The sequence below is a fragment of the Dermacentor albipictus genome, chromosome 7, assembly GCF_038994185.2.
Source record: "Dermacentor albipictus isolate Rhodes 1998 colony chromosome 7, USDA_Dalb.pri_finalv2, whole genome shotgun sequence".
Lineage (NCBI taxonomy): Eukaryota > Metazoa > Arthropoda > Arachnida > Ixodida > Ixodidae > Dermacentor > Dermacentor albipictus.
This window is the reverse complement of record NC_091827.1, coordinates 26,108,833-26,124,828: the sequence shown is the minus strand read 5'-3', so window position 1 is coordinate 26,124,828 and position 15,996 is coordinate 26,108,833. Positions and strand designations below refer to the sequence as shown.

The window sequence follows — 15,996 nt, the reverse complement described above, 5'->3', positions numbered from 1 at the left end:
TATATACTGTCGACAGTCATCGTAAGAAGGGAAAGTAATTTTTCTTTCTCGTCGTCTTGGCGTTACGTTTTGCGTAATCATCCGTAAAGCATGATGCCACGAAGACGCGGCAGCCCCGCTGCAACATTTTGAGCCGGTAAAATAAAGAAGTTGACAGTCGCTTTAACATACGCTAAAGAGGATGACGGCCAAAGAATGCGCGCTCACGAGACATTCATTATTAAATTACTTGACATTCGAATGCGTTGTTACTTCCTATTACTTGTTTTCTCTGACCAAAGGTTGTGGGTTCGAGTGCCTTAATTAACTCCATCTTGATTACCCGTTACTTAATAAACTTCGCCTTAACACCAAAAGTCGTTGGTTTGACTCTCATCAATGGTCGTGGTTTCGATCGTCACTGGTGGCACCATCAAGTTTGGGGCCATTGAACTTTGGTGCCATACCGTGGGACGGTCAATTTTTCGATAACGGATTCTTCGACCCATTGAGAATCACGCGAATTCACAGACGTGAGCGCGTGACCAAGTTTTCCCCGAGTTAAACTTACTGGCAGAGATTCTTGTTCGAAGCAGCGAACAATGATCGAAGAATATAGAGATAGAGAATTATACATGTAAACGATGGCTCTAGGCAACTACAAACGTTGGCTCCAGACCTATTTGGGGAAGTGGGTAAAGGAAATGGAGCTTATCGTGGCTCATTATAGAAGCCTATGGTCGAATCATTAGGTTGGTCCTATTATAGCACTTAAATGACGCTACCTTTCTAGCTCGGTGCTTTTCCGGAAATCTATTCAGTCCTTCGCATTCCATCACTACATGATGGACATTGAACGCTCGGAGTTCCAGACAAAAAGTAACGAACAACTACGTTGATACTACACTCCTTGTATGGCTCTTTTGTATGCATATGCAACGGAACAAAAAAAATAGAAACATCAACGTAGTCATCAGCTCTTTATGCCTGTTAGTCGGCTATTCGTTTACGTACATGTAGCTTGCTAAAAGCAGAAAAGGAAGATGATTTTATCACGGTGTTTACTTCACATTAAACCTAAGTGACACTTGACAATGTCGACGTAAAAATTCAAAACGCGCGCCTCTGTACGTTGTGTAACGTGGCGCCACCTCTGAAGGTGACAGCGAAACTTGAAACAGCTTTACATATTTCCCAGCAGCTGACGCGGCGGTCGGCAGAGCTCCGGCGCGAAGGAGAGAAAAAAATACGCGACAAACTGAAACAAAAACTGAAAGACACCTGTAGGCTAGGCGCTCGAGGCGCGTTTGTAGCGGGGAACACGAACACGACTAGCGCGAAGAAGCCAAGCTTTTTCCGCGAACAAAACAGGCTCCGTGCGGGGCGCCGGCATTTCGTGCACGTCTCTTTCGCATCGTTCGAGAGGGCCGCGTGGTGGTGTCGATAGCGGCTGCCCGGTCAAGAGAAGTCAGGAGTGCAGTTTTATTTTATTTTTCTCTCGAGTGCGTCCGGACGGGCCGAGCCGAAGCGACCGACGACGACCACGACCCGAGTGCTTTTGCGGCGACAGTATTGCTAGCAGCATTCGTCGTGGTGCTACATCGCGACGCCGGGAGACAAGTGAAAAAGAAGAAAAAAAAATATCTCCTTTGGATACGAATGACACGCTGTCAGCACCGGTGGTGCATCATCGGTGTGGAGGTGCTCGGTGGTGTTTCTGGAAGCTGGCGCGGCTTTCACAGCGCACACCGGCCAACGCGTCCCCTCCGTTAACGCTGGCTGGCGGCGGCTGCTGCTGCTAGGCCTAAACGTTCAACTTGACCGCCCGGTAAGTTTCTGCGGTTTATTTTCGCGTACGGCGCGTTGACATGCACGGCAAGTGTGTCGGCTGCATTTGACGTGGCCGCTGCTTCGATGCCGCCACGGCGATATTCCCCAGCGCCGCTGTTGTTATTGCGCCGTTCGGCGACAAGACGAGCGATGCGATCCGGCGCTTCCTCACGGACGCTGGCTCTCCGCGTTTGACAAGTTGACCATCTTGCCCGTTTTCTCGAAGGCGTCTGGAGAAATGTTCTCAGCGGGAAGTCGGTGCGCGGGATTGAAACCGCGTGTTCGAACCTTCGTTTATTGTGACCCTTTACATTCGTAGCCCAAACAAACGGCGCCCCCGTCTCGTGTGAGCGACCGACGATCCGAGTCGAGAAGTAGCCGAAACGTCCTTGGCTCGGTTGAGTCGCCCAGGGGTCTTGGAAACCGTTGGCGAGCAGCCGCTGTACTCGGGACGGATAACGATCGCTTGAATTTCATTTTGGCTTTCTCACTCTCACTCCCGTATACCGTCTAGCGGCACTTAAAGCAGCGACATTATTGTTTAAGTAACGGGCTTTTCGAAGCGGAGGAATTCGCTCAGAGGGTGCAGCGGCATCCGAGCTGGCGCGAGAGCATTCGCCGATCGATGCGATCGAGAGAGGCTTGCGTTCGTTGCGCAAGCCTTGATCCGTGTCTTGACGTAATAATGTCGACCGGCGAAGGCAAGAACTGCAGCATTCCAGCGAGTTTCCAGAATTCGGTCGACTACCGTTTTTTCCGCCCGATTTCTGCGAACAAGGTAACCGTTACATACAACGTCTTGCGCGCTTTTCCTTTTTCGTTTGCACATTATGCCGCTATGGAGGAAGGTTGGACGAGGAATTGTCTCGCCTTGCATTTTTTTTTCCGCGACCGGCGGTCATTGTCACGAGCCGCCTCTTTCTTTTTTTTTCCTTGTGGAGAAATACCGTTCGTGTCTCAGTGTAGCGTGTTCGTAGGGTCACAGAGGCATCCTTGACAGGCACACGCTTGTCACACTGTCAGCGCGTACGGTAGGTGTAGCTATCGATACATTGTTTCGTGCCTGTGGGAAACTCCGAGTTATGTCTCTCCGGCAGCTTTCGCCTGTCTTGAAAAGCGTCTTGTCGAGAGATGCGTGATGGCCTCCGATGATGCCGCAGAGACACGCCCATTATTTGTGCTACACAGTGGAACAGCTCAGGGGTCTCGGAACATTACGACGTCGAAAATAAATAGTCTAATAACAGCTGTGTTTGTTTATGAAAATCTATTCCGCGGCACTTGTAAGCCCGTTCTTTTCTTTTCTTTTTTTTTTCCGTGGTCTTAACAGATGTCGTCTGCTTGCCGGCGTCTGCTTTTCACCAAAATGGACTGGACAGAGGAATTAGTCTGGATCCGCTAACGATGCGGCATGCTAAATCAGTTGCGTTGATATTAAAACTGATGTTTTAACGGTAGATTGAAGCTCCACGTCGTCACCTTGCCAACAGATCATACGACCGGCCACACGAACGCATTCTCTCCGGCCAAGCAGAAACGAGTCGGCCCATGCAAATCAACCAGCACAATTAGCGGTTACTTGCCTAGTCGGAACATTTTCCTCTCATTAGAGGAATTTATTAAGTGTGATGGACACTGGTTTACTAATTACCCAGATAAATCGCTGTAAGCACGTTAATCAGACGTATGCCGCCCTCCTGCGTATTTTCGTGGATTTAAATGAGTCGTAAAATACCGCTCGTAAATACAAAATAATGACACACAGAGGACGCAAATAAGGTATCGATGCGTGATGTATTGGCTAGGCACGCCTCGACAGCTTCGCAGCATGTATAAATACTGGTAGTGGTACGCCAATCGCGTCACGCCTTTGGTATAATACTGTTTAATTAGCAGTCTCGGCCTACGTCCCTCACCCCTAGTTATGCATTCAGAAGTGGCGATTGTTAATCTCGGCGGTTCGCATACTACGCCACTTTTCCCCGTAGCCCCGTTTCTATTAAAACCGCAGGGAAGTCTCTCTCATTCGAGGCCGAGTCACGAGAAGCAAGTTCTTTTTTTTACAGTACAGACCGTTGGCGTGATGCACTTTTGCAGCTGGTTTTTCCGCCAGTCATGTGTATATCTTTTATCAAATGCCTTCTTTTTCTCATATTTTTTTTTTACCATTTCCTCGATTATAGTCTTTCGAAGCACTTGTCCCTGTCAAAGAAAGGAAAAAAAAAAAGAGAAAAACTACCCGTTAGCCTTACTGCAGATTTTTCTTGTTCGCTGTTCGTACTACATAGATACGTACTGCTTATTGAAGTCGACGCCGCGTACCATCTGCGCATTAGAGCGGGTCCATTCGCCGTTACGTCCGTCTGTCCTGTTTTTTTGTTTTTGTTCTTAACTTTCGTTCCCTGTAGCGTTGTCGAGGGCGTTGGCTCGTCGTCTGTTAGACGAATAGAGCAGACGATCTCTGTATAGGCAGTGCGATGTGCAGCAGATATTTTGCCGCGGCGAAAGGTTAGAATCGGGGCGCCGCAGCTTGGGACCTCGGCCTCTTTTCTGCAGAGCAGCTGAAAGTCCTTGCGCGTTTTGATCTCTTGAAAAATGAGGTGTGTGTGTGTGCGCGCACGGTGTTCGCGCGTTTTGACCTTTTCGCAGGTCAATGAACCATTTTGCGTCGTTGTTTATTATTACTTTTTTTTTTCTCGCACGAAGAAGAAGCGTGTACGGACGGGCTTAAATGAAATGGATAGACGGAATCTGCTTGCGCTGCGACGTCTGCTTCTCTGTTTCGTCTGTCCAGATCTCGTTCCAGAAGGCCCCAAAACTGAATGTTGCGCGCTAGTTTTCGGTATCGATTGTTCTTTTCTTTTCATTGTTATTTTGGTCTGTTGAGTGCATATTACGGGAACGAACATATGGATGGTCAAAGAGAGCACTTGTAACTCGGGTTGCGCGTTAAGTAAACAGGCGAGGAATGCTGCATGCTCTGGATTCAAATTCCTCCATTCTTGGGGTTCAACGTTTAACGCGCGAGCTGTGAAAGGTCCGATGAATTTCGAACACATGATGTTCCTCAATACACTCAAACTGCACTGCACATGAGAGGTTTTGCGTTTCCAAACCATCGGATATGCGATCGCCTCGTCCGGGAGTACTTCTCGCTACTGCCTTGTTCTTATAACCTGATTTTCTAAATTTAATTTCCTTTTTGTCTATAGAGCATTCGAATGTACAAGCCAACAAACACTGACACCAAAGACAACATAGGGGAAATTACTTGTGCTTAATAAATGAAATAGAGAAACAGTAAATTAATGCAAATGAAAGTGTAAAGCAGCAAGTTGTTTTTTCATCCACCTTCATTTCCATTAATTTATTGTTTCTTTGTTTCATTTATTAGGCGCAAGTAACTTTCCCCGTGTTTTCCTTGGTGTCAGTGTTTGTTGGCTTCTTATGGTATGACTAATAAATATCGGACCCCACAGTTAACCCCATTTATTCTAGACTGGTCCCGAACATTGTTTCAAAGTTCCCGAAACGTGCTGCCAATTGCCGAGTAATAAATTGTTTTGCCCAAATCGTGGCAACGGATTCGCGTACGGGCTACCCACAAGTCCAGTGTTCATAATGAACGGCTGCACAAATGATCTGTCCCGCACGTGCCTTTATGCTCGGTGAACATGTTGCCACCCCCCCGCGAAGTAACAACAGCTCCGGAGCCTGAAGCAGAATAACTCGGAGCGATCCTCACATCCAACTTTCTTGCTCCTTTGAGGCTCCGGCAAGTGTCGCGCGAAAGGAACGAATGTTCGATAGTTTCGAATAGGCAGTTCTCGAATCGAATGCGAATCGAACAGCCTTCCCTATTCGATTCGTGTTCGAAAAGTCCAAATATCTGCCGTCGCCTAATGAGCGTACATTGAAAACTGATTGATTTTCTTTGTTTTGACTTGATTCCCTGTGTTGTCCGGTTGCTCTTTGGAGTAGTGCCGGTGGACGAACTCTCTCGAGGAAGTCCTCACTCCACAAGCGTACCATGAAATACCCCCCCCCCCCCTTATATATATATATATATATATATATATATATATATATATATATATATATATATAAACGAGAAGAAAGGGGGTTAACCGAGGGACCCGATAATTATTAGTCATATAATGAGAAGCCAACAAACACTGACACCAAGTACAACATAGGGGAAATTGCATGTGCTTAATAAATGAAATAAAGTAATGATAAATTAATGGAAATTAAAGTGGATGAAAAAACAACTTGCCGCAGGTGGGAACCGAACCCACAACCTTCGCATGTCGCGTGCGATGCTCTACCAATTGAGCTACCGCGGCGGCGTTTCCCCATCCACTTTCTTGGGTATTTATGTGTACTAGTAGAACCCTGGGAGTGTTAGCCAGCGCCCCCACACACAGACCTTGGCGGCGGACGTGGAACGTCTTTTTTGCCGCAGGCGTCACGAGAACGTGATCTTTTCGGGTGAAGGCAACTGGTCAATAAACCCACATATGCTACCTGAAGGCATCAATGTTGCCGGATTCGAGACCCTCGTTAAGTAATAAACGAGAAGAAAGGGGGTTAACCGAGGGACCCGATAATTATTAGTCATATAATGAGAAGCCAACAAACACTGACACCAAGTACAACATAGGGGAAATTGCATGTGCTTAATAAATGAAATAAAGTAATGATAAATTAATGGAAATTAAAGTGGATGAAAAAACAACTTGCCGCAGGTGGGAACCGAACCCACAACCTTCGCATGTCGCGTGCGATGCTCTACCAATTGAGCTACCGCGGCGGCGTTTCCCCATCCACTTTCTTGGGTATTTATGTGTACTAGTAGAACCCTGGGAGTGTTAGCCAGCGCCCCCACACACAGACCTTGGCGGCGGACGTGGAACGTCTTTTTTGCCGCAGGCGTCACGAGAACGTGATCTTTTCGGGTGAAGGCAACTGGTCAATAAACCCACATATGCTACCTGAAGGCATCAATGTTGCCGGATTCGAGACCCTCGTTAAGTAATAAACGAGAAGAAAGGGGGTTAACCGAGGGACCCGATAATTATTAGTCATATAATGAGAAGCCAACAAACACTGACACCAAGTACAACATAGGGGAAATTGCATGTGCTTAATAAATGAAATAAAGTAATGATAAATTAATGGAAATTAAAGTGGATGAAAAAACAACTTGCCGCAGGTGGGAACCGAACCCACAACCTTCGCATGTCGCGTGCGATGCTCTACCAATTGAGCTACCGCGGCGGCGTTTCCCCATCCACTTTCTTGGGTATTTATGTGTACTAGTAGAACCCTGGGAGTGTTAGCCAGCGCCCCCACACACAGACCTTGGCGGCGGACGTGGAACGTCTTTTTTGCCGCAGGCGTCACGAGAACGTGATCTTTTCGGGTGAAGGCAACTGGTCAATAAACCCACATATGCTACCTGAAGGCATCAATGTTGCCGGATTCGAGACCCTCGTTAAGTAATAAACGAGAAGAAAGGGGGTTAACCGAGGGACCCGATAATTATTAGTCATATAATGAGAAGCCAACAAACACTGACACCAAGTACAACATAGGGGAAATTGCATGTGCTTAATAAATGAAATAAAGTAATGATAAATTAATGGAAATTAAAGTGGATGAAAAAACAACTTGCCGCAGGTGGGAACCGAACCCACAACCTTCGCATGTCGCGTGCGATGCTCTACCAATTGAGCTACCGCGGCGGCGTTTCCCCATCCACTTTCTTGGGTATTTATGTGTACTAGTAGAACCCTGGGAGTGTTAGCCAGCGCCCCCACACACAGACCTTGGCGGCGGACGTGGAACGTCTTTTTTGCCGCAGGCGTCACGAGAACGTGATCTTTTCGGGTGAAGGCAACTGGTCAATAAACCCACATAGTTGTTTTTTCATCCACTTTAATTTCCATTAATTTATCATTACTTTATTTCATTTATTAAGCACATGCAATTTCCCCTATGTTGTACTTGGTGTCAGTGTTTGTTGGCTTCTCATTATATGACTAATAATTATCGGGTCCCTCGGTTAACCCCCTTTCTTCTCGTTTATTACTTAACGAGGGTCTCGAATCCGGCAACATTGATGCCTTCAGGTAGCATATGTGGGTTTATTGACCAGTTGCCTTCACCCGAAAAGATCACGTTCTCGTGACGCCTGCGGCAAAAAAGACGTTCCACGTCCGCCGCCAAGGTCTGTGTGTGGGGGCGCTGGCTAACACTCCCAGGGTTCTACTAGTACACATAAATACCCAAGAAAGTGGATGGGGAAACGCCGCCGCGGTAGCTCAATTGGTAGAGCATCGCACGCGACATGCGAAGGTTGTGGGTTCGGTTCCCACCTGCGGCAAGTTGTTTTTTCATCCACTTTAATTTCCATTAATTTATCATTACTTTATTTCATTTATTAAGCACATGCAATTTCCCCTATGTTGTACTTGGTGTCAGTGTTTGTTGGCTTCTCATTATATGACTAATAATTATCGGGTCCCTCGGTTAACCCCCTTTCTTCTCGTTTATTACTTAACGAGGGTCTCGAATCCGGCAACATTGATGCCTTCAGGTAGCATATGTGGGTTTATTGACCAGTTGCCTTCACCCGAAAAGATCACGTTCTCGTGACGCCTGCGGCAAAAAAGACGTTCCACGTCCGCCGCCAAGGTCTGTGTGTGGGGGCGCTGGCTAACACTCCCAGGGTTCTACTAGTACACATAAATACCCAAGAAAGTGGATGGGGAAACGCCGCCGCGGTAGCTCAATTGGTAGAGCATCGCACGCGACATGCGAAGGTTGTGGGTTCGGTTCCCACCTGCGGCAAGTTGTTTTTTCATCCACTTTAATTTCCATTAATTTATCATTACTTTATTTCATTTATTAAGCACATGCAATTTCCCCTATGTTGTACTTGGTGTCAGTGTTTGTTGGCTTCTCATTATATGACTAATAATTATCGGGTCCCTCGGTTAACCCCCTTTCTTCTCGTTTATTACTTAACGAGGGTCTCGAATCCGGCAACATTGATGCCTTCAGGTAGCATATGTGGGTTTATTGACCAGTTGCCTTCACCCGAAAAGATCACGTTCTCGTGACGCCTGCGGCAAAAAAGACGTTCCACGTCCGCCGCCAAGGTCTGTGTGTGGGGGCGCTGGCTAACACTCCCAGGGTTCTACTAGTACACATAAATACCCAAGAAAGTGGATGGGGAAACGCCGCCGCGGTAGCTCAATTGGTAGAGCATCGCACGCGACATGCGAAGGTTGTGGGTTCGGTTCCCACCTGCGGCAAGTTGTTTTTTCATCCACTTTAATTTCCATTAATTTATCATTACTTTATTTCATTTATTAAGCACATGCAATTTCCCCTATGTTGTACTTGGTGTCAGTGTTTGTTGGCTTCTCATTATATGACTAATAATTATCGGGTCCCTCGGTTAACCCCCTTTCTTCTCGTTTATTACTTAACGAGGGTCTCGAATCCGGCAACATTGATGCCTTCAGGTAGCATATGTGGGTTTATTGACCAGTTGCCTTCACCCGAAAAGATCACGTTCTCGTGACGCCTGCGGCAAAAAAGACGTTCCACGTCCGCCGCCAAGGTCTGTGTGTGGGGGCGCTGGCTAACACTCCCAGGGTTCTACTAGTACACATAAATACCCAAGAAAGTGGATGGGGAAACGCCGCCGCGGTAGCTCAATTGGTAGAGCATCGCACGCGACATGCGAAGGTTGTGGGTTCGGTTCCCACCTGCGGCAAGTTGTTTTTTCATCCACTTTAATTTCCATTAATTTATCATTACTTTATTTCATTTATTAAGCACATGCAATTTCCCCTATGTTGTACTTGGTGTCAGTGTTTGTTGGCTTCTCATTATATGACTATATATATATATATATATATATATATATATATATATATATATATATATATATATATATATATATATATATATATATATATATATATATATATGCACCTCAAGCACACGCGCGCTGATGACCGCCGTTCAAGTGTCAGCAGACCGTGCTGTGTATACAGTTGCAGTGTGCGTTGAGCAGCAATGATGTCATTCCTTACTTGTTTTCTTATTTAATGAACAATCAAAAAAGAAACACGCCTACACCCTAATGGCCGTCCACACCCCCCGTACAGGCTGCGCAATGCCAGTTCGGCGTTCGAAAGTTTCGCCCTTGCGTCGTCGCCTTTGTTGACGCGGCGGCGGGCATACTTTTTTTGCGACAGGCAAATAACGCGCGGTCAAAATTCCTCTCCCACGGCCGATGACGAAGGAGCCCCGCCGCGCATTGCCCGCGCTTGTGTGCGCGTGCTGTTCGACGACGCCCTTCGAATTCCGGCGCACCGTTGGCACCCGGGGCGTTTATTCGGCGCGTATACCGTGTTTTCACCAACTTAAGCTCCGCAAAGCTCGCTGCGTCAGGTTTCGTGCTGCGCTCACCCTTCACGCCTCCGAATTCAGATTTAACAGCGCGGGGAGCTCGAAGGGAGGACTACGGTAGTGCTATAGTGTCTAGAATATACTAGCTATTATATTCTAGGCGCTATAGTAGCGCTTTTGATAGGTCCACCTGCCGCGGTTGCCGTGGTATCCAAACGACACTACACCTAAAACATTGTAATTGGAAACGTTGGTTGCGCTTTTTAGACAATCACAAGGAAGGAAGACAGGACAGGCGCAAACCGCTGATACTTCATACTTCATACATACTGATAGTTGATACTTGATACTTGATACATTTCTTCTACATCGGGCTCATCCTTTTGTGTTCTCCCTTCATCATGCCAAGTATCAGCGGTTTGCGCCTGTCCTGTCTTCCTTCGTTGTGATTGTCTAAAAAGCTCAACCAACGTTTCCAATTACAATGAACCAACTTGTCCAACAACGCATTCTGCTAAACCTAAAACATGTTTATGATGGACTCGATATTCAACCGGACTGGTACCCTATTTTGGTGAGGTGCTTATCCTTGCCACCTTTCTAAAGTGAAACCAACGTTTCTACTCACAGTATGTGCGCTGCCTTTTCCGTGTGAGACTTTCATTGTGCCCTCCATTCTCTGGCTGTGCAGAACTGGTGAATATTTGGTTGAAGGCTACTATAATAAATACCAAGAAACTGAGAAAGAAAAAAAAAAGCCGTGGTTGCTTAGTGGCCATGGTGTTGGCCTGCTGAGCGCGAGGTCGCGGGATCGAATCCCGGCCACGGCGGCCGCATTTCGATGGAGGCGAAATGCGAAAACACCCGTGTACTTAGATTTAGGTGCACGTTTAAGAACCCCAGTTGGTCGAAATTTCCATAGTCGTTCACTACGGCGTGCCTCATAATCAGAAGGTGGTTTTGGACCATAAAACCACATCATTTAATTTTTTTTTATACGTTCCGAGGCGAGGTTTCGGTTGGCGAGTGGTTCGTCAAGGCGGGCACAATTATCTGGTTCCCTGGAATAGCAGCTTGGGCTTGTTGGTTTTCCATCCTGGTGTTAACAGCGCGAAATGTAGACGGGGCTCGAGACGAATAAACGCTGTTCAAAGTCAGCGCTTGTGGTGGCGTCTTCTCGTCTTGTGTCCCGTCTGCGTTTTGCGCTGTTAACACCTGCAATTATCTGTTGCTGTACTGATTTGTACGAAAAATAACCTTTCATTTTGTTTGTACCAAGCTTCTTCTTACAGTAAGAGTTACTTTCTATTATTATTATTATTATCAGAATGATCGTTTACTAACTCGCCTCATAAATTTCTGTGTGCAAAATGCCCTTCCCTGTAATGACCATGAGCAGAGGTCCACAGTATTTCTAAATAAAAAAAAATGAAGTATGTCGTATTTCAGTTGGTAAATTCGTAAAAGAAAAAAAAAAAGGAGGAAGCTCTTCATTTTTTTTTCTCCGCTAATAACCGACACGTTCTCGCGGAATGATTCGCAATAACGAATCTTGAAAGGATCCCTTACACCACTTCGAAATTATTTATATAGCGTCACCTTATTATCGTCCATTTTTAAAGTCTGCGGTGTACTTCGTTAGTTTGGCCGTATACCTCGTTTTTCTTTCTTTCTTTCTTTCCTTTTTTCTTTCTTTCTTCCCTGTGTCTGTCTCGCGGTTCCTTAATCCTTCGTCCTTTTTATCGTCCATTTCTAAGTGTGTGGTGTACTTCGTTATTCAGGGCGTATACCGCATTTCTTTCTTTCTTCCTTTCCTTTCGCTCTTTCCTTCCTTCTCCGTGTCTGTCTCGCGGTTCCTTAATTCTCGGTCCTCTTAATTCCCGCCCCCTCCACCCCCCGCCTCCCATTTATCTCGAGGACGACCCTTCCACTCGACCACCTTGCGTGTGTCCCTCTGCCGTACTACACACACACACACACACACACGCCGTGTACGGTGCCCAGAAATCGCGGCTCATATTTCTTTCCTTAAACGGGCCCAGCGCAACTACGCGCAGTACACCGCGTTTATATGCCCGTTCCTTCTTTCTTTTTCTCGCTCTGCCTGTCCGAGTTAATGTACTTTTCTTTATCTCCTGTAAGCCTCCTGCTTCTTTTCTTCTTTCTTGTGTATTTCTTTTTACAATTTCGTACGGGGACAGGCTGTACATTTCCTGCTTCGCATCCTTAATATAATCTCGCCGTGGAAAGCGTTGCGGTGAAGGAGGAGGGGGGAGGGGATGCGAAGAACATTCGTTGCGTGGCCGTAGTCCGGTTCCTTTTTTGGGGGTGGGAGGGTGGGGGAAGGGGGGTGTAGCACGCTTCGCGCGTGTGTGTGTGCGTGTTTTCTAACGATCGTGTTCTCTCTGCCGTGAGACACTAGTGGAGGCCGTGCCTCTGAGCTGCATGCTGTGCGTGGCACATATATGTACGTGCGCTCTTATTAGGATGGTTCTGGACTGTAGGAGACTTGCAAGACACCCCTCCACCCCCCCCCCCCTCTCTCTCTCTCTCTCTATCCCCGTATGTTCGACTTTGCGTGTTATGTGAGTGCTTTTATTTTTCTTCTATTCTTTTTTTGTTGTTGTTGTAAGATGAGTCCTGCGCGAGGCCCGTATACATGCCGTGTCTATTAGATGCTGTGCGTGGTATTCGTGTGTTCTGATTGGGATGGCTCTGGACGGTAAAGCAGGGACGCCCGTCTCCTCGAAAACACGTAGTTATAGATATAGCGTGTTGGGTGTGCGATTTATTACGGAGTGGGAGTCGTCCCTCCAATGGGATTCGTGGAGGCCACTTCTGAGATGCTACGCGTCGTACACCGTTATAACGAACACGTGCGTTCTTGTTGGAATGGTTGTGGACTGTATACAGCGTAGCTTAGGCCTTTCCGTCTTTTTCTCGTGCACGTGGTTAGCGCGCTATGTTGCGTGCTGTATATTGCGAACCAGTTCTTCTGGCACGAGACTGCCGAAGCCGGCGCTGTGCGTGGTTTGTACGCAAGTGCGTTCTTATTAGAACGGTCTTGGACTGTACACACACACAGCAGAGGACGTCTCGGCAAGTCTCACCATGGCTCCGAGGCATCTCTTTATCTCTTCGCTCCACCACTCGAAGCGCTTCCGGATTAAATTTTTTTCCTTCTTTTTTTTCTTTTGTATAGTACGTAATGTATGCGCGACCGGCCGCGAGCGAATTGAATATACAGTCCAGGAGATATGTGCGTGAGAAATGGAAACAGGTCTCGGCTGTCCCGGCGTCGTAGATGCGTGTGAAATTGCGTAACGGTTGGACGGTCGTTCCTTCGCGTTCTTTTTTTTCCTTCATCATTAATTTCCTTTTGTTTTGTATACATTACTTTGATAAGATCTTAGAGAAGCTTTTTCGTCAACAGAAAAATGATAACGGAATACAAATAGCAATACAGTGGTATCAGCGACGACTGGGGAACCGGTCACTCGGGATGAACAACAACAACAACAACAACAACAACAACAACAAAAATGCGCAGCTTAATTCGCGCTCGTTTTGCCAGAGTCTGAAAACCTGAGCTGGGCGGCGCTCGAATAGCAAGACTGAAAAGAAAGAAGATGCTGCCTCGCTGACCCGAGTGCTCGGTGCGCGCTGGGCTGAACCGTGGCCTCCGAGACTCGATCCAACGGTCCGTCGTTGCGATCTCGGAGGCCACGATATAACCGTAGTTTCCTTCAAAACTCACTAGGGGAAAACTCTGGCGCTGCGATCGTTCAGCTTCCGCGGAAATAATGATGGTTATGGTATAGATGGCTCTGTTTAATCATTGTGTCTGATTTGCGGTTTCAAACGTTCTTGCGGCGTTGCGTTTTACACTCTTAATCTTTTTTCTAAATTTTCATGCAGTCATGTTCTAGACACAACAAAATGTGGCATTTGTAAGGCGATATTTTGTAGAGAATGGTCAATCTGCGAAGCCACGACGTCGTTAGAATACAACAAGGATGGAGTTTGTAGGCAAATTCGTGTATGCTAACATCCATTCCCACACTGTCTGAAACGTCATGCTTGCAACTGTCGTAGGCGATATAGCGCCAGAATTCTCCCTTGTAATTTTTTGTGGGGAACTATGGATTGAACTTTGTGGATGATAACGTGGAAGGTATATGATTTCTTTTTCATTTTGCTGCACAGACGAAATCAGCAGCAAGCGCAGAAATCTTAAAGGCACCCTGAAGGAAAATGTTAAGTCGAGCTATAGACTGAAATAATAGGTTTCCCTAATAACGCATTATCATTCGTAGCGAAAACGGAACATGTGTAAGCGAGGAAGCGACGGAAACCGTTCGAACGGAAAATCAGGAGGGAGTGGCGCCACCTATTTCGGTCTATATGTGGTAGCTGTCGTGTGACGTCGGCACTGGCCTATTGACAAAGAAACGGCCGAGAGGAAAGTCACGTGGGGATTGCGTCAAATCGTCCGTTTTGGCGCGGGCGCTTAGGATTGAGAAGTAGCAGGGGTACCCTCGGCGGCAATGTCGTACGCAACCAAATGATATAACGGCACGCAAAAAAAAAAGAGCCTGATGATATACAGACTTCTAGACGAATTATCTATAGATCTAGCGCGACTTAATTTTTTTTCTTTGATGTCCCTTCAAGTGTTTAAATAGAAAAGCAGATCCCTCTGCGCGATGTGTATAGATGACTTGCAGTGATGTCATCCGATGCGCCATGTTAGTGAACCAGCATGGGGAGTAGCTGCAGCCGTTGCTTTGCATCTCGAGCGACCGGTTCTCCAACACTCTCCAACACAGCCGGCAGGGCAGGGGTGCTTCTAAGCTTTCCTTCCTCCATGAAAGCAGGGCATACCCACGACAGTGAACATGATACGCTGACGTCGTCCTAGGCGCCCTATTGGAGGACCACCACGGTGGGAAGCTGCATCTGTGACGTCGTCGCCTGCAAGCTGTCTATACCCATCCTTCTAAATGCAGCGCTGCGTTCGAGTGATTATGTGATCATTCCTGGGGAGGTATTCTGTAGGCGTCCGCCTAGTGGACATGTCAATTTCGTCTGCCAATGAAGTTCTGATTGGCTGGGCTGGGCTGCGCATCCACAGCAACTAGTCGCTACAGCCAATCAGGACTTCAACAGCAGATGAAATGGATGAAACGTCTACTAGGTGGACTCTTATACCGGTGTCACACGTACACTTCTGATCGTGATCGGGACCGATCCGGATCGAAATTTTCGACTGCGATTGGCTCTCTCTCGCGCATTTGGTGCAAAGGAGCCAATCACGACCGAGAAATTCGATCCGGATCGGGCTTGATCGCGATCAGAAGTGCGGCGCCGTGTGTCACCCGCATTGCAGAATACGTCCCCCGCACGCGAATAAATCCGCACCGTTTTTCACTGCTCCCTGCGACTCGGCTCTGGCGATGAAGAATGTGTCTCGCGAAGAGAGAGAGAGAGAGAGAGAGAGAGAGAGAGAGGGAACGACGTTTCGGCACCGAGTAATACCCACTTCAAACTTTGGAAGCGCGCTCTCCGCTACTGCGCGTCGGCTCCCGATCGCGCCGGTGTACGCGTCCTTGGCATCGATAGCGGAGCGCGCGTTTTTTTTAATCAGCTGGAATTGTCTTGTGTCGACGACCCTCGCTGACCTCTTTCCTTGCGCTTCTTTTTTGTTGTTCGCGTTGCTGCAGGCTCGCGCGCGCGCCGTTCTTCTGGCTTCGAAGA

At 47.3% G+C, this 15,996-nt stretch overlaps 1 protein-coding gene across 3 annotated transcripts in view; it reads left to right on the top strand.

Annotated features, from left to right (window-relative positions):
* The first annotated feature begins 1,255 nt into the window (after nt 1-1,255).
* The window catches only part of LOC139047758 (spectrin beta chain, non-erythrocytic 1-like), a 242,785-nt gene continuing 228,044 nt past the window's right edge, over nt 1,256-15,996 (top strand). The window contains exon 1 of one of the 3 annotated variants that reach the window (XM_070521780.1): nt 1,256-1,807. The gene's annotated coding sequence lies outside the window, so the exon portion shown is untranslated. Of the gene's footprint in view, nt 1,808-2,249; nt 2,588-15,996 lie in introns of those variants that run through there. The other 2 variants (XM_070521782.1, XM_070521781.1) reach the window with 2 other exon arrangements.